The 22,781-nt window shown below is 38.5% G+C and overlaps 1 long non-coding RNA gene across 1 annotated transcript; it reads right to left on the bottom strand.

Annotated features, from left to right (window-relative positions):
- Positions 1 to 367: 367 nt before the first annotated feature.
- LOC148216613 (uncharacterized) lies at positions 368 to 19,239 on the bottom strand. Its single transcript, XR_015795041.1, has 3 exons — positions 19,013 to 19,239; positions 4,078 to 4,142; positions 368 to 1,286 (listed from the first exon to the last, which is right to left on the bottom strand). It is a non-coding gene; the product is annotated as an uncharacterized LOC148216613 (long non-coding RNA).
- Positions 19,240 to 22,781: the final 3,542 nt, after the last annotated feature.

Consider the following 22,781-nt stretch of genomic DNA (forward strand, 5'->3'; position numbering starts at 1 on the left):
ATAAATGGGTGCATCACCCTTACAACCACAAGAAATAAACATTAGAAGAGTTCTGATCATGTAGTTCTACTCATTCAACAAGCTCCTAAACTGAATATCACATTAACTCCTGATATTTCTGCTAGTCAAAAATACATGATGGCTCACAATTTTGCTTTCAAGGAGCTAACAGGCTGCACAGTCCTGACAGCCGCATGCAGCTGTTCCATATCACTAGGAAAACAGCTAGCCAGCTGCTGCCTTTGATAGGGATGTAGTGTTCAGAAACCCTATGGGATATGAACCATGCTGGTAGCATAAAAGAGCATACCCAGAACCTATAATATCTAACACAAATACATGAGTAGATGATGGGGAATGAGGGTGGGCAGAACCATGAGATTTGACCAAATGAATATCTTTTATAAATCAGATTGCTGAGTTAAGGTCACAAATTCACTTTAGCAAAAGTATGATTACTTCTTTGACTCTTTCAGCTTCTTTTCAAGGCATTGAGGAGATGTGACGTCTTAGTTTTGCCGTATCAGCAGGCATGGATGAGCAATGCAGATGAACATGCTTAGATGGTTTAACTGATTGCTAAAATTGCCAAGGCAAAAATATTAGCTCCAGAAAGGTCTTGCTCCCCACTCCCCCAATGCTTTTTTTGCCAATTCAGATCATGCTGTGTATTCCATCATGGCATGACATAATGAAGTATAAGACATGGGCATAACTTATCTTTACATGATGTCACATTATTGTAACTTACACATCTGTACTATATGCCTGCTGCGGAGGGAGGCTAGAAGAGTCTAATAAACAATGACCAGAGTGCAAAAGCCAGACTTTTCCTGCAGGAAACTCAAAACATTTATTCTGGATGACTCTAGAGGCTGGCAGTTAAAGGCAATAAATACAGATTGGATTTCATAGTGTGCAGAGTAAAATTCTCATTTATTAATAATATCACTGCTTGTGATCTGACATTACCAAAAGAGATGTTGCAACACAATATCTGAGTAATGGAGGCCTAATAGTATTTTCTTCATCCCTGGCTGGAAGAGAGCTGGCTGCATTAATCAGTCTTGGGGATAAAAGAAAGAAAAATGCTAGATGGGTTCCTAAAGAGTGTGGAAGGCCTATGCTCCACCAGAAAATGAATGATCAATTCATGGTGCAAGTATGGAAGAACCTTAGTAAGATGCTTGAATTCATTATAGTTCTTCCAGACAGCCACGTTCCTCCCTTCTGCCTTATCAGTCCTGTGCTGCATCATAGACCAGATGCAGAGAAAGAAGAAATTCCTAGAGAAAAGCAATGGCAATGTTAAGAACGAAACATGAAAAAAGCATGAAGAATGCTAGCATATGTCAAGAATTTTGCTGACCCAAAGTATGTTGACAGCCTGAGCAACAGAACAGAACTGTAATCTAGGAGGGCAGACTGGCTGAAGTTAGCTGCACAACTGCGGCTGGGCCACTATCTTTATTGGAACCACCTGAAGTTAGAAAGTCTACCATCATGTGCTTTAAAAGACTAGTGTAAATGAGAGCAATTTTGAAGACAGTAATGACCAAATATTGCCCTTGCCGTAGACATAATTAAGCTTCCTCCTGCTTGTTATCTTTTTTATTCTGCCTCAACCCTATCTGTGATTTTTATTTCTCCAGGAACACCACTTTTTGCAATCCAAACATTTCCTCCTTTGCCATCACTTATATTTAATATGAACCGGGATGCTCATCACCCCGTTGTTATTGCTTATTTTCTTACATTAATGCAAACAAAAGATCAACAGTCTTTTTTAAGCTGAATTACCTTTTGTGATTGGCCATTACTTTTTCATATGGGCATTTTCTACCCCTAATTATAATGAAGAAAAAAACAATCTTGATTTAAAAACAGCAACAAACATAGGTAGAATGAACCATGATTCAAGCATGAGATGGACAGAAAGAAAGTCTGCTAAAAAAATATTATTCAAGTGGAAGCCAACTGGTTTACACTGAGCTTTCACACTAGGCCCCATGATTATTGTGTATCATTAGAGCAAAATGTAAGGCACTCTTGTCTGCAGCATATAATTAATTTTGCTTCCTATCAGCTTCAGAGCTTCCCTGCAGAGATCACAATGTTCTCTTTATCTCCACCAGTGATGAGGAAGATCATGGGTTGTTCTGACACCTCATAAGCATGGCTTCCTTTAACAGGTTACAGGCTATTCTATAAAACACTGCCATGTACTGTACAAGAAGAAAGATTTGCTTGGATTTGCAAGAAGTGCTTCTGTGCCAACTTCCTCCAACATGTTTTACAACTGACCTGCAAAGAATGTGTGTCATTGAATAGGATATACAGCCCTAGAGAACATAAAATATAGCTCCATTGTTTAATAATCTCCCATCAGCAAGATCGGCGAGACAAAGTGAAGGTGATCTTACTGAGATAACTCCATCTAGTGTGTTAGAAAGAACAGCTTTGCTACTTTCACCAGCGGAATATTCTTATAAATTCGCTCAGTTTGTCAGAACAGTGCACAAGGGGTCATTTAATGTACTGACAACAGCAGCGTGCAAATTCTTCAGCATTTGGCCACACGCTAAGCGAACACTCTGGATAGCTTCACAGTCAGATTAAAATGCCAGAGCAATCACTGATGGTGCACTTGAAATGTGCTCACTAATTTATTAAGTTTATTCTCCGCAAGCTTGGAGACATCAGAAAGTTGAATTTCTAAATGACACCGTTAAGAAGATGTGGCTACACATAGTTTCAAATCAGGTTAGATTTGCCAGATAATTTACTAAGATGATGTCAAAATAGCTACCCTGGAATTAGAAAACAATCTAAAAGATCTTCTGGACACATTTGACAATGGACACAATCAGACACAACACAATCTCAATCTAGAGCTCCTGGTATACTGCTTTTTGCATTGCCCATTCCATTCCAGATTTATAATCATGTATTTTCTACTTGGTAACTGACAATCATAGAAAGAATGACAGAACTAGATAGTTTGAATGGACCTTAGACACCATCAATATTATATTCCACTACATTGCTTTATGGTGAACATCTTTGCATCCCCATCTACAAGGCAGTAATTATCTAGGCTGCTTTGACATCATGGAATAGTTATTAATTAATGCATTTCTCAGAAACAGATTGTTATTTAAACAGTCCAATTTATACCCCAGTTTGCTGTATCTAACTTGTAACCTGCTTGTGACGTGTAACAATTCCATACTTACAGGAATTAGAAGGAAGTTGCAGTTTAGAAACATGCTATAAATAAATTGGTTGATTGTGAATAGAATTTTTACTATTGTAACAGAGATAATTCTGACACTATTCACACTCCTTACCAGATTAAGAGGGTAAAGATTTTATACTGCATGTATGGATCTATTAATGTATCTGTAAGCAGGTAAACAACAATAAAAAGTATCATCAATAAATAGAAAATAAAATAAGAAAAAAATCTAGCATCAACAAATACAAAAGCCAATAACTGGGGGGGGGGGGACCAACTAATAAGCAGAACTAATTAACTAGATAATTACTGCCTTGTAAGTGAGGATGCAGAGATGTTCACCATAAAGCAATGTAGTGGAATATAATATTAATGGTGTCTAATAATTAAATAAATGTCATACCAAAACCACTTTAACTTCTCAGTTAAAGGCTATTAGGATCACAGCAAGAAAATTCTCCCATTTTACTACAGTTCCCAAAGCCCTTGTCCATAAAGCAATCCAGCCCATAACTGATGAGAAGAACACGTTCCCCCTCAACAAAATATTTATCATTTTCACAAAATCAACTCAGCCATAACTGCCACTAACCATGGCTAAGACGTTTATCCATCAGGCCAGAGTCAGCCAGCACAGAAAATCAAGGCCAGCCCTAGTTTGCTGGATAATAGCCATCCTGTTGTCATCCTGATGGTTGTCTAGCTGACCAATTCCTATTCATTTGCCTGTTTTACGATTTTACAAAAGTATTGATAAAAAACCTCACTGCAACCTACTGGCTGTGCATATAAAATGAATGGGGGCAGAACAGATGGTATAATCAGGGAGGAAACAATACCTTAGTCAAGGAACCATCAGTAAGGAAGCCATACCCCCATTAAGACTGGCAGGGCAAGCTATTATCTGTAAAAAAAAAAAAAAAAAAAAAACAGCAAATCTGATGGTGTTATCTAGCTGGGTAATGAAATGTCTGCAAGAAAACAACCAAGCTCAGAGAACACCAAGAATCTGACAGAGATGATATAGCTAGAGTTGCTCAATTGTTATGTTCATTTTAATTGGCTGCATTTGTGCCTGGAAGGAAGGAAGAACCATGCATAAACTTTTTGTTCTGAGACTAGGTAATATGAGGAGCTTAGGCTGAAGAAAGTAAATGTACTACACCATAACTACTGTTGCTTCTGATTTGAATGGCATGCTAACTTGGTGTATTATGCAAATGATTAACCTACCAAGTGACGTGGGGTACTTACTCCAAATAATCTGAGCTAATTTACATTGTGAAATGGATTTGGTTTCAATGCAGTCTCCCTTTTATTAACTTTTATTTTCTTGCTCATCTTCTTTTCTGCTGGGAACTGAAATTCCAGTAAGCAGTTCATCCTGCAACATGCTTCCACCCACTTAGGATCCCACTGAAAGCCAAGCTTTTTGCGTGCACCTGACAAGCAACAGGGCTTTCCTTTGTGCAGCAGACTTCTCCAATCTGGTGCTCTCCAGATACGTTGGATTAAAACTGTCATTGTGCGTATTGTTCTATAGGCAATGGATCACTCAACCCCCCAACAGTAGAGCAAACTAAGTAGGGTTAACTCCTCACAGGAAACAGGAACATTTTGCTGTTCAAGATAAGCCTGTGTATACAGCTTTAAGTAAGGCAACAACACAATATATTTTTGTCCTTGGTTGCCAGATAAATCATCAAAAGACACAGTATTAATGGGGTTTCACCAGACCCAAGGAAATGCAGTAGCCCCACATGAACTAGTGCATCATGAACTACAACCTGTAGCAAAAGTGATGGAAAGAAAGAGGAAGTTGGGTAAACTTCCCCCTGCCACCAACCTCTCCTCCCATTTGCAGTGGCACTAACCCTGATTAGGCTTCTGAAGATTTTTAAAATAGTTGTTTCTTCTCTCCGAGGGGAGGGGGAAGAAAAGGAAGCAATAGTCTTCCCACCTTCTTTGCAGGGGCTGGCAACACTTTGAAGTGGCTCCTCCTCATTTTCACTGAGTCATTGGAGATTGTGTGGCACCAGAGCATAATACTAAGTCAAGGGCTCAGGCAAGCAAGCAGCTGACTTGGTCAACCATGTTGTGTAAATGTGGCCAATGACAGCAGGTTGCCCAAGGGCCCCCACAAAAATTGGAGCTCATTCTATGTAACAGTCACAAGTTTTTCCTTTAAAGGTAACGAGAATTTCTGATAAGCAAAAGAGGGTTTTGATCTGTGATCTCTGATTTTAGTATGAAAAATTCTAGGGCAGTGTTTCTCAACCTTGGCCACTTTAAGATGTGTGGGCTTCAACTCCCAGAATTCCCCAGCCAGCATGCTGGCTGGGGAATTCTGGGAGTTGAAGCCCACACATCTTAAAGTGGCCAAATTTGGACAACACTGTTCTAGAAGGATGGACTCCGAAGAGCTGTTCCAGCCTGAATTCTGCAGTTAGGGGTAACCTGTTACAAACATGATGACTGGTTGTATGCCTGCCCCAAGGTCCAGTATTAGCTTATGAGTCCAGACAGCAAGATTCTATGCTACGAAGGCTAAAAGACTGATACTGCAGCATTGGAAAGCTAAAGGTATGGCCCTATCTATTCAATGACTGGATTGTACTTGCTACTTATGAGCAGATTGCCTATAGACGTAGACTTTGTACGGACAAGTATAATGAAGTAAGGGACTCATTTATACAAAATACAGTGGGTTAACATTATATGTATATATGTATGTATGTATGTATGAGAAATAAATATGCACTTGAATAATATTTGCATTAGATAAGTATACAGTATATAGAATTGTAACTGTTTAGTGTTATAATGACAATGACGTATCATACTATGTTTTTTTTCTTTGTTGTACTTTTCCCTTTTGTTGTAAAGCACTTTTAATGTGTTTTTTTTCCTTTTACTATATATGTATCTCCATGATTATTATCATTGTTTTGCTATTTTTTCTTGTCTTTTTTTGTTATTAATTACAAAGCAATAAAAAATAAAGATTCTATGCTATGAAAACTTTCTGCTAACTTTTCTGTTTTTCCCTTTATTTTTAGCTAATCAAACTTGCCTTTTGATTTTATTTTTAGTTTAGAATGTCTGGATAGAAGTGAGGTAGGGATAATAAGATATATCTTGGTTAAATAGAGAAACTTGGGAAAGGAACAGTATGACCCCTAACCAATGATTTCCTGTCTTTTTAGGCAAAGCTGCCAACTGAGATATCTTGATGGAAACATGAATGGAGAAGATTTTTTTCCTCTTCTGCTTGAAGAAAGTTTTTACATAAGTATGAGAATTGCTATAATGACATGGAAGGTCTACAATCTGCTTTGGCTGACTTTGCAGAAACTTTATATAATCAAGAAACATTCTTTCTATAAGCAAATGAACCATTGTGCAAATGCCTTGAAAGATGTGCTTCATAATCTGTGGGAGAGTGTAGGAGGACCTCTCTCCAAATCAGTAAAGCAGCTTGCAAGCTGGAAAAAGATTGGCTGTGCAGGTGCATTCATGAGGAGACAGCCACAAGCAATTTCCAAGCAACCTGAAAAGAGGACATGACTGCTTTGATGATTCCAAGAGTTACTCTGTACACATGCCTGCATGTTGTGATACACCTCTCAAAGCCTTTGAACAGTTCTAATGAAGAAACATTCACACAAACCTTTCCAATTTAGCATACCAGAAAGAACATATGATAAAGTGAACGGGCTTGAATTATGGAATGTTTTGTGTGAATATGGAATCAAAATTTGGTTGCAGAATATATATGAAGTAAAGCATGTATTTGAATAAATTGAATACTGAGCAAATAGTTCAATACTGAGCAGGGAATAAGAAAAAGATGTGTGATGTCCTCTTGGTTGTTTCATAATATTTTTGGGTAAATGTGCAAGGAATGCTGTAAGAAGCATGTTGGTTAAGAATATAAATATACTATGTACTTTCGTATGCAGAGGATGTTACATTGTGAAAGCCAGAATAATCTGCAGCAAATGTCAGATACATTACAAGATGCAACAACGAGAATGAATCGGAAAATGAATATCTCAAAGACCAAGGTAGTTGTGCTTGACATGGAAAAAGGAATAAACAATCCCAAGTTGACCATAAATGGTGAAAAACTAGAACAAGTAGATGAATTTGTGTAACTTGATAAAAATGTTTCCTAAAGAACAGAAAATGGATGGAGAATTTTTAAGAAGTACAAATGCTGGTAGAAAGATAGATAGTAGTATGTGAACTGTAGTGAGGAATGAATGTTTGTCAAAAAAAATAAAAAATGGCTGTGTATAAAAGCATGTACAAGAGAAGATTTCCACACTAACTGGTAACTGTTCTGAAAACAAAATGCAAGAGAAGCCTGGTCTGCCTTCTCAAAGAATCAGTGTCCTCCTGATTATATCAAAAGCACAGAATTGCCTATAAGTCAGTTCTGCATTTCAAAGTCAAGATACTGCTAGAATTCTTGTGTATCACTGCAACATCCTATTAACTCAAGCTCAGAGAGAATTGTTCCTTGCTATCTTTCTCTAGGTCTGTTTCTAAGGAGATCTGACATTGATTCTAGCAAGTCCTCTAATTTCTCTTCTATGGAGGCAATGTTGTATTGCCCTTTTAGATGTAGACCACGATTACTGGCTCTCTTGGAACACTGCTGAGTGCTGAACAGGTCATCAATGACTTATTCCACTATAAGACTCAAGTGGACTTGCCCCAAAAGCAAGTAAATGCAGTATCTAAAATAAATATTTACCTTAAGCCATCTCCCAGAAGATAGCAATTGGGGCAAATTCAATTGTCTGCTACTAGTGGCTCCAGTTCCTGCAATAATACTGCTTCCTACTCCTGGTTTCTTACCTGATAAATATGATGAAACTCCAGAACAATTTACAGCTTTCATCCATCACAATGAGCTATAAATCTGCTTCAGACCTAGTGAATTTCCACAAAATATTTTCAGGTGGGATTTATACTTGGATTCTTGACAGATGGAACTGCCAAATGGCAATTACAATTATAGACAATGATAGCCCTGTGTTGGACAATTATGCAAACTTCATGATTAAATCAAGATTGGCTTTTGATGATTCTTCCAGAAGAGTAACAACTAAGCATAAAATATGCAGATTATGTCAAGTTAAACTTAGAATGCAGGTGTATATAGCTGATGTTCAACTTAACACAATGTTAACTTAATTAAAGTTAACTTAACACATGTTGAACTAGTTAACTTTAATTGATCAATTTAAAAAGGGCTTTTCTAGTGAATTCAGGGATAAGCTAATATGACAAAGAACACCAGACAACTTAGAGGTGCTATTCCAACATGCTGGCAATTATAGATGGGAAGTTAGAAAACTATCCTATCTACCCCATTTCCATCTTCTATCCCTGGCTTTTTGAATTGTTCAGGTATTGTACCAGTGCAGCTAGGGGTAGGCAAAATACCACCATCCCAATGAGATATAGAAAAAAAATGCAGAAGCCTACTTAGTCTCTGTCTGTATTGAATATTTTTGCTCCTTATGAACAATCTGGATTTCTGATTTTGAAACCAGAGAATGACCCTTTTCCCACTCTATGCCAAATTTGAATGCTGAACCTTTGGAGTAGGCAGGCACATTCCTGACTTTTAGGAATAAGCATGCACGTAACAGCAATAAGAGTTGGATATATGTGTTCAGATAGAACACTCTCAAAGTTCCTCTCCCAATTTTTCCTCCCCCATTTCTTGGGACGGGAGAACTGCCTTACAATAACTGCCTGCATAGTTCTCCTTCCCTTAGAGAAGAAGTCTTGAAATTTTGTCATGATAACAAGCCTGCAAGGCATTTTGGAGTTTTAAAGCAACATACCTATTGATGCAGAATTTTTGTTGATAGACCCCTTGGTGCTCTCTGAGCTTGGTTGTTTGCTTACAGATATTTCATTACCCAACCAGGTAACATCATCATTCTCTTCTATTGGATTTTTGTTGGTATCATGTCAGACCTGATGCTAAAGCCTATATTCTACTTGTCACCATGCAAAACCTTTCACAATTAAACTCTAACCATTACACCCCCTTCCTTATCTGAAAGGATGTAGGAATACTATCACTTAGTTTAGATTCTACCATATGTCAAGGAACTAGACACTATATTGGTAGTTATAGATCTTTTCTCAAGGATGGCGCATTTCATACCCTGTAGGGGCCTCCTCCTTCATTGGAAACTGTGTGTTAAGCTTCATTTGTCCTAAGCACATCACTCACAATTTGATGAGATACAGAGAACAAATGGAGCAATACTAAGCAATGCAATATATGCATTGCTATGTGAATTACAAACAAGATAACTGGCCTGAACTTTTGCCTCTAGCTGAATTTGCATATAATTGCATTAATTCCATTCTTGCGTGTCACCTTTTCAGACTTCTTATGGTGACACCTGTCTCTATTGTCTACTCTTCCCATCCCCATTCTAGAGGCCTCAAACTTCCTACAAAAACTTCAGGGAGTGTAGTAAAATCTCAAGAAACGTCTAGATCTCACCAAGGCTTCTTACAAATGTACTATTGATTGCCATCACCAAGAATGCCCTCGTATTGATGCTGGGGATCATATATAGCTCTCAACCAGATTTTTACCTTTCACATGTCCCTCTAAAAGTTACATGCTAAATTCCTCTCTAGTCCTGAATCTATTGCTAGGAACATCTGATACAGTGTTCCCATCCACTTTGCTATAATGAAATGAGAATTGGGTATTTCAGGAGAAATGTAAAGATAAGTTGAATGCAGTAGGAATGGGATATTTAAGAAATATATGTAGTAAAACCAAAGACAATAAAGAATTAATGGATGCAGAATCATTGTGTGTTGAATACAAAAGTGAATGGTCTGCATGACAAAAGTGTAAAGAGGTGGTTTTGTCAGGCAGAAAGAATGAAAGAGGACTGAATTGCAGGCCAAAGATATGAAGGAAGAGTGAATGGGTCAATACAAATGGGAAAACTGAGAATGTGTATAAGTATGAGCATTCTTTCCACTCTGCTATACAGAAGTGAAATTTGAGTGCGTCTGGAGAAACATAAAAGTTGAAGTATTAAAGTATTTAATAAGTGCATGGTGAAACAAGAGTCATTCAGGTGCTGAATGAATGTGGATTCACTATAAAAGTGAGGGGCTAGTAGAAAAGAAGTGTGTTAAAGTGGTTTGGTCATGTGGAGAGAATGAATGAAATCTGATAATTGGATTAGGTGGCAGGCCTATATATCATTACCGGGAAGGAAGCTTCATTAAACTCAGTGGCACTTACTTCAGAATAGGCCAATAGGGTTGCAATGCAATTTTTTTGCACCAATCATTATGCAGAAGATGTGAGACATGTGAATGGGGCAACCGAGAAGCCAGGTAATGTCTTGTTTACATTCTGAGTTTTTGGCAAGCGCTAAAGGATGTAGTTTCAGGCTTTAGGAATGAACTTCCTCCCTCAGAGTGTTTCTCAGATAAATGTCCAAGAGGGCACACATCTGTATTCTATGTGCATGCAAATATGTGCACATAAAAAGATACCATTCCACTATTTTACATGCCAAAGAGGCTTATTCTGAACCATTAATATGATAGTGTACAAAAATATGTTTTTCCAACTAGTGCTGCCTCTTTATTTTTATATTGATTGATTGATCAATTTTTAATTTTAATCTGACTCTTCTGTAGCAGGTGATGGGCTTCCCATCTTTATTCTCACATTTCAGTCAGCTAAATTAGGCTGAGACATAGCAAGTGGCCCAAAGACCTCTAGCAAGGCATGGGGAGGAGAGAATTTGGTGTTCCACCTTAGACAGTCAAGGGCCTTGGGCTGGCCTCTTTCCTATCCTATTCAATTGTTGTGTCTAAAGCAATAAGTCAGTGCGTGTCTTTCTATGGTGTGCATTTGAGAAACTTTCTCTGTGTTTATATTTCCTGTGCCAGCATGCTGCATGCTGTAAAAAGTGAAGTGATAATTGTGAGCTTATGTTTGTGTTTTAGTTTTCTACCATGGACAAAATATTTGCCTTTTGTTTCAGGAATGCGTGGAAGATGCTTTCCACTAAAATATGTAATAAATGTTTCTTCGTTGTTGTCCATCAAATAGTGTTCGCTGTCCTACCATCCTGGGTCTGTGTGTGTGTAGTATTGGAGGTAAAGAAATGGTACAGCAGCTTGCTAAGCAAGCACCACCCTGTCCTTGATACAGCCCTGAGAGCAGGACAGTTCTTATTTCTTAGGTTTAGAACCTAGAGCAGTGTTTCTCAACCTTGTCAACTTTAAGATGTGTGGGCTTCAACTCCCAGAATTCCCCAGCCAGCATTCTGGGAGTTGAAGCCCACACATCTTAAAGTTGACAAGGTTGAGAAACTGACCTAGAGTATATATTTTCCTTGCTGTTTCACTGATTTATTTTTCTGTGTGGCAAAAAAAAAAAAAAAAAGGAAGACTATGATTACTTCTTTAGAGAAAGACATTTCTAAAATCTCATCCTGGTATTTTGAATCTGTTGCTGGGATGGGGAGATACAAGGTAGGTACAAAGGGTTCCCAATGAGGAGGACACATCTGACATCATATTGATGATTTACATTTAATTCTCCCCTTTCTAACAAAAACATGGCAGCTATGGGAAGTTCTTATATTTTAAGTTTGGTACTGTAGCACAAATGATCTGAGATCCAGATTAAGGAATGTATAAGACCCTGTGTAATTACGTATTTGAGAGAAAATTTGTCTAGGATTTTCATGGAAGAATGAATGAATGAATGAATGGTCTATACTTCCACTTTTCAGGTGGGAAATGGATTGCATATTTGCTGGGGCTCGGGGGCGGGGAACACCCCAATTCAGCAAATGTTGCAAATTTGATCCAGTAATTACAGGAGAAGTTGCTTTGTGGCTGGCTACTGTTCCAACTTTATTTTAGTAAACCACTGTGCTTACCTATTAGCATGTATACTATAGAGTGAGTCCCATTTAACTAAATCATGCTTACTTCTCATACTCAGACACATGACAATAGTATTCCTTATATTTTTCACTGCAGGGTCAGTGAATATAGTTTATGTGAAATTAGAGAGTTCTAGGAAGCTGAGCAGGCAAATATAAACAATACTTTTTTCTAGTACAAGTTTTTACAAATAGGGTTATACAATAAGAATAGGTTAATACACTATGACTTTATATTTTTCCCAAGCTACTTTAATCACTGTCTCTAGTTTGGAGAGGTACATTTAACACTGTTTCCTTGAATATGAGCTGATGGAAGAATGATCTTCTCATGTCGTAAGGGGTTGTCCAACTAATGCATTAGTTAATGTTAGCAGCAGAACTCTGTGAGGGGCAAGGAAGAAATTAGTGATTTTTTTTTAATGGCAACAGAAGTGTACATGTGTCTGTGTGTGGACCAGATACATGGCAGAACCTAGCTAATCTCGAATGATCTCAAAAAGCAACTGAGGTCTGGACCTGGTTAGTACTTGGATGGGAGACCACCAGGGCTTAGCCTAGACTAGGAAGCTGGTGGGTGGGTGGGAGGTGGGTAAATAGAAAGGAACACAATGGTAAACTATTTCTGTATTGCAAAGAAAACTACAACGCTGTGTCCATGAAGTCACCAGGAATCAATCTTGATTCTACAACTATGCAGTGTGTGGGTACATTTCTGGAAAACCCAAAACCAACTAGTTGCTATCCCAATTCACTTCAACATAAAATATTTTTTTCTGTCTCCTTTTCCCCAAATTAATACAGCCAGTTTTCAGTTGCTTAAGAAGTTAATAAACGGTTCTTGCAAATGGAGTTCTACTTAATGGAGCATCTAGTCATGCATTCTCCAGCACCACTTCTATATCACAAATTGTTTTGCCAGGAATCTGTGTCTTTATTTATAATTTTACTGGATGGCTTTAACAGAAATCAACTTCCCTCAACCTTTGTCTATAACCTAGATGTAACAACAAGAATATTAGCCTACCCTTACAGCAGGATGATCTTTCACACCCATTCAAACACAAAACACTTCCCAGCTGCATGGATTGACCAGTGTTGTAACCATGGCTCAATCTGTGGAATGCCCTGTTTCCACGGTCCACTAACCATGGATTCTCTTCAGTGCCTAAGCTAGTGTGACAGATGCTGGGTGGTATCAGAATGGCAATGCAGGGCCTTGCAGAAATATGGCCTTTCAAGAAATATCAATAATGGCAGCATTAGGACAAACAGGAGTAGATGGTTAAAGAAGGAGTCAGGGAGGCCATGGACATTTATGGAAGCCCATAATATATACCCTGGAGGGATGTCAGAAAAACTGTGAAATAATGCATATGAAATACTTTGGGAAACATGCTGTACAAATCCTAAATATTACTGTTTACTCTTCTTTAATTGGAACATCTCAGGTTGCATGATATTATTTTATTATTATATTATATTATTATACACTCTTGAATTTTTGAAGGTCTCTCAAGACCTGGTTATGTCAGCAAGCCTGGGGACCCCAGGGGACAGGTGAACTAGTGAAGTGGCTGTATTATTAACATCCCTTTGCCTATTATTTTCTTTTTCTGTTTTAGTCCTGTTTTTATAGTTTTTAATGTTTTTAATAATTACAATATAATGGTTTTACATAATTGTCTATATATTTATTGCTTTATTGGATTGTTATATGCTGCCCAGAGTCACTTTTTGTGGCCATATAAATGTGATAAATAAATAAATAAACTTTAATGGATGGAGGGGAAATCTAACTTTATGGTTCCTAACATGGTACTTCCAACCTCTTGTCCCATCCTCACCCACCTTCTAAATATTACTTTAAATGTTGATATGTTCCATAGCAAAAAGGTCAATCTGTGGCTGCATCTTCATTTCTCAGAACACTTTTGGCCTTCATAATTTTAAATAAAACCCAAGGCATTGTCTGGCAATATGCCCACCTGTTCAGGAAAAAAAAAATGAAGCCAAGTCTGAGATGTGGAGGATGTTCTGCTTGCATTATGTATGCTGCCTACATATTGTTTCTGCCTAGGTACACAAGTAACCTTTTGCTTATTTATTTGTGTCTTTCTCTGACCATTACCAATCTGCCCTCTATGTGAAAGAGTTGGTTTGAAACATTTGATAGCTACCTAATTGGGCATATGAAATTATCCAAACCCATCCCTGGTTTAAAATAGACAGCAAGCTCAAATGGGTTTCACAGTGTCAAAATAGGGTTGACAAACTGAGGGGTGACAAACTGAGTCACTGACCAAAAATCAAAAGAAACAGAGAATCTGGACATAAATCTAAAAAGGAGAGGGACAGAACAATAGTTTGGGGGCCTGAGCAAGATCTGTGTATCACCTGAGTAGTCTTACAGTAGTGATACAACTATTTTTTGCTTGCCAGAGGTTCAGTAGATAAATAAGCATCTGCTTTCATTTCGGTATCCCTTGTGACATCAGAAATCCCTACATAATGACTTGCTTGCTAGTCTTGAGAACATTTGTGATGTGCATTGCATAAAATTTCAGTAATAATAATGCAGAAGTTGCTTTTACATTTAATAAGCCATTTGCCATAGGCTACCCTCATCTGACACCTTCCTTGTATGCTGACCACACTAGCTGGATATTTTAAGAGTTGTAGTCCAATATGACTGATTGGCAGAAGATTTGGGAAGACTGGCTGACAATAAGCCTTCTGACTTTTTTCTGGTGAGCAACTGAACAGAGTAAGCGGGATGGCTTTGAAAGATCACTTAGGAACCCAAGAGAAATCTGGAATGGAATCAGGTATGCATGGATAAAAATGAGAAGATACATGAATCAAGAAACAGTCATCTGATCTTGGAAAAGGGAATGAGTAAATGCATGAGATCCATGCTGAACACTTGGTTTATATTCCCTGTTAGCTATCATTTCAGGGTTTATGGTCAGATCTTGTTAGTGAATTCCTAGAGTGAGATACGCAAAGGCATGTCCAAATGAGGCCCGACATCTCCAAGTTGGATTAGAACATAAAAGATGTGTACGTGGGTCTTTTTCTGCCTGTCTAGTGGGCTGAGGCCTAGTGGCAATAGGCAGCCTTGAATGCAATGAGGGAATGCTCTGGCATGGTCTAGAGCACAGCCCCAACGTCCAGAACAGTATGTTTTATCCTCATTACATGTTTTATGAAATGTTGTTGGCACAAATGTGAAATTATTTGGCTGTGTATTCATGGATCTGGCAAATCAAAACTGTAAGTTTAGCATCTCCTCTTTAAAAAGGAAAATGAAGTTGGATATTTTTAGCTACTCATTGTTAGCTGGAGAACAAAGCCATAGCTATGTTATTTCGTCTTTTGGTATTTGACTGTCAAATCCTTCTATAGTTAAGACATGGCTGTTTGTTAGCCCAGTAATCCCTGGAGGGTAAGAACATTATGCCTATAGGCAGCACACCAAAAACTAATAGCATCAAATACAACCAGCCCAGTTTCCATACACAATAGCTCTTGGGTCAGGCAGTAGCTGTACTTAACTGTCAGCAGGCAACTCTCATATAGACTTGTAAACACTAGTTACTCTCAACGCCTATTAATGCAAATTACAGTGATGAGGAATTGATTTAACTCTGGGGAGGAAAACATCTGATTTTGATAGATCATCGCAAGCAGTCAAGCCTGAGATGATCTAAACACTATCAGCTAATTATGTTGCACGATTCACTGGAGCCAGAGAATCTTTCTGAAGAAAAAATGCATTACTTAGGGCACATTCTCATGAACCCTTAATATAGATTAGAAATCCTTAAAACACGACAACACTTTAGTTCACACAGCTATAGTGGCCCAAACCCTTTAAGTTCCAGGCTCATCAATTTTAATTTCTTTCACTATTCAATTAATTTCCTAAACTTCTAGTAGATTGTGAGAGAGGGGTTCAAATTAAAACATTCATTTGTTTGCTTTAGTGGTTTGATTTGATTCTGGAGTGTTTTCTTTTGTTTTACTTATATGCATCAGCATTTCTTCATCACATTTCAAGCTCAAGGTCTGTAATTAAAAACAAAAAGCAGCTAAACTAAAATAAATAGAAGTAGCATTAAAAAAAGATAATTTACATTATATAATGACAACAGCAAGAAAGCTAGGCTTACCGACTAATGCAGAAGAAAAGGATAAGCACCATAAAAGGTCTATCAAAGGATGATTTTCTTTTGCTTTCTGGAAGAGATGGGGGCAATTAGCTTGACAAGCAAGGAAATTCAAGGAGCTAAATGCCATCACCGAGAAGGCTCTGTCATGTACATTTGAGTATGCTAAGACAGTGGCAGGAAAATCTCTTTAATTGTCCCAGCTTTTTCCAAAGAGCTGTGGACAGTGTAGTATAAAATTTGTACTGGAAATTTTGTATTATAAGATGTCAGTGCACTAGCATCTCTGAATTGTTTCAACGAGATGGGTGGTGACAAATTTGATAGATAGATAGATAGATAGATAGATAGATAGATAGATAGATAGATAGATAGATAGATAGATAGATAAATCTCCACCAGTTCAAAGTACAAATGTTCAGGGGTTTTGACTGAGTGCTAGTGTTGATTAATAGGAAATGATTGACAAAAATTTGAAAAAGCGAAAAACAATATTTTTGATCCCAACATTTATACAAGCAAAAAGGTAATTTAGGCACATTTAGGTATGCTACAAAAACTTTTGTCTCTGAAAATAGTAATGAAGAGCTGCTCAGAATGGGGGGGAAAACATATTTTTGAGATATTATTTTCTACAGAGGGGACTACAAAGCATTCTGCATATAATTCTAGGAAAACAGTGCAGTCAACCTGGTAATTTAACAGTAGACTTTCTGTAAGGGGAGAAGAGTACAACCATTTGTCAACTGCATAACCCCCCCCCCCGAAAGAAAACAGGACAGGGTATGTAGCTGAAAAGGATGATATGTGCAGGACTCTGATCTTAGGAGCGTAGCTCCTCATCCTGACATTTCCTTAAGCATACAACTGAACTCTTTGTAACATATAAATATTTAGCTGCTGCTAGAAGAGTGCTTTTAAAGGTATTAACCCAGGCCACCAACCCATCTCCCCTCCCCAGGGTGTTAACAGTATCCTCATCTTTGTAGGTGTATCTCTTTAATCAGGGACAGCATGAAGTTATTCTGACAAGCCTTGGGCAAAACAAGAAATTATATGAGAACAAAGCAACAAGGGTTCCTAAGCACCGTGGATTTGAGAATGGTGTAAGATGCGGCTTGTTTTCTGTGAGTAATAAGCAGGGAATTGTTAGGACTGCACAGAATTCTTCATACACTGATGGTCATGATGCAGAAGGCAAGTAACAAATAACACAATTCTGTTTTCAGACTTTGAATATAACAAATAAAAGAGTGTGACTTGATCGTATTTAGATTTTCAAAATTGCCAATGTTGGGGAAAGTCATTATTTTTCTAAACCACTGACTCAGCCTAAGAAAGCAAAAATGAAAAAAAAAGTTTTCCAACAGATAGAACTATTCTTCACCCTTCATTAAATATTCTTTCACACAGATTTGCCTTAAAATTCCCAAACGTTTTTACTAAAGGTCAATGCCTTTTAGTGTGAAAAGTTGACACTTCAGAACATTTGATCTGAAAGAACTCTGATTTCTACAGAAAGTTAATAACATGCACACTGGTTCTTATTTTAATGCTTTTTGCAGTGCAGGAATTGAGAAGTCACTGATGAGAATATCCTCAGGCCTCAGCAGAATACTGAGACGTATATTTTAATTTCAGATTCTCAAAAAACATATACTGTATCCATGGTTCAATATCCTTACAATATGTCAGCACACTCTGCATGTATACTTGTGGGGTGTGTGTGTGTGTGTGTGGTTATAATTAATTATAAAAATGATGTTCACATTCTCCAAGTATGTGTTTATCCCATCACGTACCTCTCTAATATGTACATTTCTTGTGTAGTCTCCACATCCTTAGCCAACAGTTAAAATACCACTACTTTCTATGCATCTATAGATACATATATAATCCTGTATGCTAATTCAAACTAAAACTTTCAACTGTGCAACTATATATGCACAGAATATATAATTAATAATTCATGTTGATATATATCTATATCTATATCTCTGTGTGTGTGTGTGTGTGTGTATACACATATACATACACATACATACAATGCACAGTCTGGAAGCAGAGATAGATATGACTCTGACTGTACACAGTGTTCAATGTACCAGGTAGAGCTAGAGCTATTATTATTATTATTATTATTATTATTATTATTATTATTATTCCTGAGACTTTTGGGAAGGAGAGGGGAAAGCAACCAATAAATACCCAGTATAAGTGTCCTATTCCCTCAGTGCATAAAACTCAGAGATTTGTGCATACTGCGAATATATGATTACATTACAGTATGGAAGAGAAAACAGCATGTGGGAGAGAAAAATAAGCTATTAGGAAGCATAAATTACCTGCAAGGACTTTCAGCTGTACTACAGGTTTTCGGCAAAGCTCTTGAAACTGACTTCTTGGTTTCGCTGAGAAGTATGCCCACATTTAATAAAGAACAATGATGTTTGCTTTTGAATTTGAGGCACGGCAAGATCTGGTTTAAAACAGAGTGAAAGGAGCTGGTGCAGATGGAATTAGGCAAACTCTGGGAGCTGCTTTTCCAAAAATAACTTAACTTCTTGTAACCCAGATCTGAACAGAGACAAAATGAGTATCTGGAGGTCTTCCTTGCAGGCACTCCTTACCTGTGACAGAAGATGGCAATGGGGTAGTTGAATTGCTTTCCCCTCGCTTGGTTATGTCACTAGGAGATGGGGAATGTATCCAAGCTCATGAAGAGGAAGCAGTTTGTTTATTGCACGTATGCCACACTCATCGAGGTTGCAGAATCTGAATGAATCTCCCACACCTTCATGTATGAGAAAGGCTAATCAGGAAAGTCAGTGGGAATAGAATACTTTGCCCTGCTTGGGTGGAAAGCCTACCAGAGCCTTTGGGGCAGATCCCCAAGCTGTAGCTGTCTTGCATTTGGAAGAGTTAAAGAGAAGAAAAAGGAGGAGCTTCTTTTCCCACAGCTCAGATAACAGCAAAACCCACTCTGTTTTGTTTCAGTCGTGCTCCGGATCTTACCCGAATGCTTGAATGTTTTACATTCAAGAATTAGGGTGAGACCCAGAGCACAACTGAATTTTGTCAGGCCTAGACGTTGCAATGAGTATTGTTTCCATTGATTCAAACAGGAGCTCAGATTAAACAATTGCAAGATTGCACTGCAAAACTTACTAAAGCTGTTGACTATAGGAGGACCTTACAAGAAGTGAGGCTTTAGTGAGCGAGGAAACTGCTGGCAGGTGTTCAGTGATAAGTAGAGGAGAGAAGTAGGCAAGGAGATGGAACATGTGAGGGACATCTCAGTGATTTTTTTTTTTAGATTTTTTAAGTCCTGCCTTTATTATTTTTATAAATAACTCAAGGTGGTAAACATACCTAATACTGTGGAGTCCTTGGGGTTCTCTGAACTTGGTTGTTTTCTTGCAAACACCAACAGACTATTACAACCACATGGCATCTCTGTAGCACACAAACCACAGCCCTCCAAAACATCTTAAGTAAACCAAAAGACCCAGTAGCCCAAGAAGAAAAAACAGGAGTCATCTACAACATACAGTGTAAGGACTGTAACAACCACTATGTAGGACAGACAGGCAGAAAGCTAGCAAAGCACATCCATGAACAGTCATGGACATGACAACTCTTTAATCTCACAACACATGGACAGACATAACCATAGTTTCAACTGGGAAACTGTCAGCATCTTAGGCCAAGCTAAATCCAAAAATGTGAGGGAATTCCTGGAAGCTTGGCTTTCAGGCAGGGCAGCCATCAACAGGCAAATAAACAACATCTACCCACTATTCAAAAGAGACAATAAAAAGGAAACAAAAGACCAGAACATCTCCTCACCAGCAATCATCACCCAGATAAACAGAGATTAACACCAAGATTATCACCAGACATACAATCAAGCAGTAAACAATACCAGAATCAAGGAACTACCGGGGGGGGGGGGGACACCAACACAGGCAGGGCAAGCCACTGCATATAAACAGAGAGCAAACTCCACTCCATTCTAGCACTGAAGATGTTACTTAGATGGGTAACGAAATGTTCACAAGAAAACAACCAAGAGAGGCGAATATGTGTAGCTCAGGGTTCAGCTGTGGAGTCCTTGGGGTTCTCTGAGCTTGGTTCTTTTCTTGCAAACATTTCATTACCCAGCTAGGGTATGGTGAAGATGTTAATCTTCAGTGCTAGAATGGGATGGGCACACCACCAGGCACACAATCAAGCAGTGAACAATATACTAATCAAGGAACTACCAGAGGAACAAAACAAAACCTCTATCCCCACCAACACTGGCAGGGCATGCTACAGTATATAAACAGAGGGCAAACCCCATCTCATTCTAGCACTGAAGATGTTACCTAGCCGGGTAATGAAACATTTACAAGAAAAGAACCAAGCTCAGAGAACCCTAAGGACTCTACAGTTCAACCCTGAGCTACACACATTCTCTTCTATTGATATACCTAATAATCCTTCCTCCTCCTATTTTCCCCACAACAACAGCAACCCTGTGAGGTGAGCTGGGCTGAGAGAGAGTGACTGCCCCAAAGTCACCCAGCTGGCTTTCATGCCTCAGGTGGGACTCCTGGTTTCTAGACTGGAGCCTTAATCACTAGACCAAACTGGCTCTCCAGTTTTGGGGGATTTGGGGACTGAAGTAAATTCTTTCAAGCCAGTATTAAGCTATGAGGTTAGTGAAGTAAGAGACAAAGACAATGTCATGAGAATATATATAGGTAACTGGGATATTATGCCTTATAGTAATGCACTATGCATTATTTTTATGACATTGTCTTTGTCTCATTCACAGCCCATGTCTATGGTAGCTTAATGTTGTGTTTAGCTGCTTTTCTCTTTTCTCCCAACACAATTTTGGCTGTGTAGATAATCTGGCGAGTTTCATTGATGATGTGGTTGCTGACATGGCCATGGGTTGGATCTGCCCAGCTCTCCTTTGGGTTGTTGTCAGGATCCTTCCTTCCCTCCAGTTGCTGGGAACTGTTTTTCATAGCCATTTTGGCTTGATCTCCAGGGCAAACTGGAGACTTTGCATATGCAGAGGTATCTGCACAGGCTACACACAAGCACAACTTTAGTGCTACATATACACAAGCTAGATATAAGCACAGGTTTAGTGCTTTTTTTAAAAAAATAAAAATAAAAAGCACTAGATCTGTGTTTAAAAAACAGAATGCTAGTCTTATGTTGCAGAGAAATCAATATACACTGGTTCCATTGTGTATTGCTGGTTTTATCACAAATGAGATATCACAAATCACATTTCAGGGTTTTGTTTTTTTCTGCTTCTATATTAAGAGTTTTTGTACAGCCATACTTTTTGCTGTTTTTGTTACTCTGGGGGAATAGTGCCACCTTGGCCACCAAACAGCTATAGCTGCTTAATGTCGGCACTACTGTTCCCTTATAGCACTAGTCAAGGATGGAGTTTACTTGTGAGGTGCTCCTTTGCACTTCACCCTTTACCCTTCTTCCACATCTATATCCTGTCAGCTGAACTATTTTTGAACATGAGTTTAACACTAGAGTGCTACAGTTGTATTGGTCTTGCAATCTCAGAGCAATTTTACTGGTCCAACAAGTCCAGATATTTGTCTATACTTACCCAACTGTGTCTCACTCCACATTAGGGAGAGGGATTGATGGTTGTTTTCCCCCCAGAAGATGATGGTTAGTGGCAGGGGAAACAAAGCTGGGCGGATTCACCAATCCTTTTCCTCAACTTGTCTCCCATTAAAAGCTGTAAGGACAGCAATACAGGTAGTCCTTGCTTAATAATGGTAATTGGGACTGGCAACTCCATCACTAAGCAACACAGTCGTAAAGTGTGATGTCATGTGATTGCGCTGACATACAACAGAAGTTGCGGTAGTTCTGGTTGTGGTCATCAAGTGCGATGTCACATGATCGCCATTTGCGACCTCCTGCCAGCTTCCCCATTGACTTTGCTTGTCGGGAGCTGGCAGTGAAGGTTGCAAATGGTGATTACATGACCGGAGGATGCTGTAATCATCGTAATTACTGCCAGTTGCCAAGTTGCTAGCTAAAACTGATTGCAATATTTGGCCATATTGCTGAAATCTACAATTCCAAATATTTTTTCATACTTCAACTGTGCCTACCTATGTCATAGAAAATTTAGAAGTACAACACTGAAGTGAAGAACCATGTTTATTACAACGATTGTTGGGTGCCTGCTTTACCAGAAAGAGGGACCCCAAACAATGGGAAAGATTTTTTATAGAAGTTGAGGGCTACAAGGCGGGAAATCCTAAGGATCTGATTGGCTAGGCAAGTCCTTGCCTGTGTACCTGTGATGAGTTTTATTGTTAGGCAAAATGGGCCTTTCCGGAGGGCAGCAGAGCTGGG

Source organism: Python bivittatus, unplaced genomic scaffold, assembly GCF_059951505.1.
Source record: "Python bivittatus isolate LINGU-HERP-01145 unplaced genomic scaffold, Pbiv_v1 ctg000080_np1212, whole genome shotgun sequence".
Taxonomy (NCBI): domain Eukaryota; kingdom Metazoa; phylum Chordata; class Lepidosauria; order Squamata; family Pythonidae; genus Python; species Python bivittatus.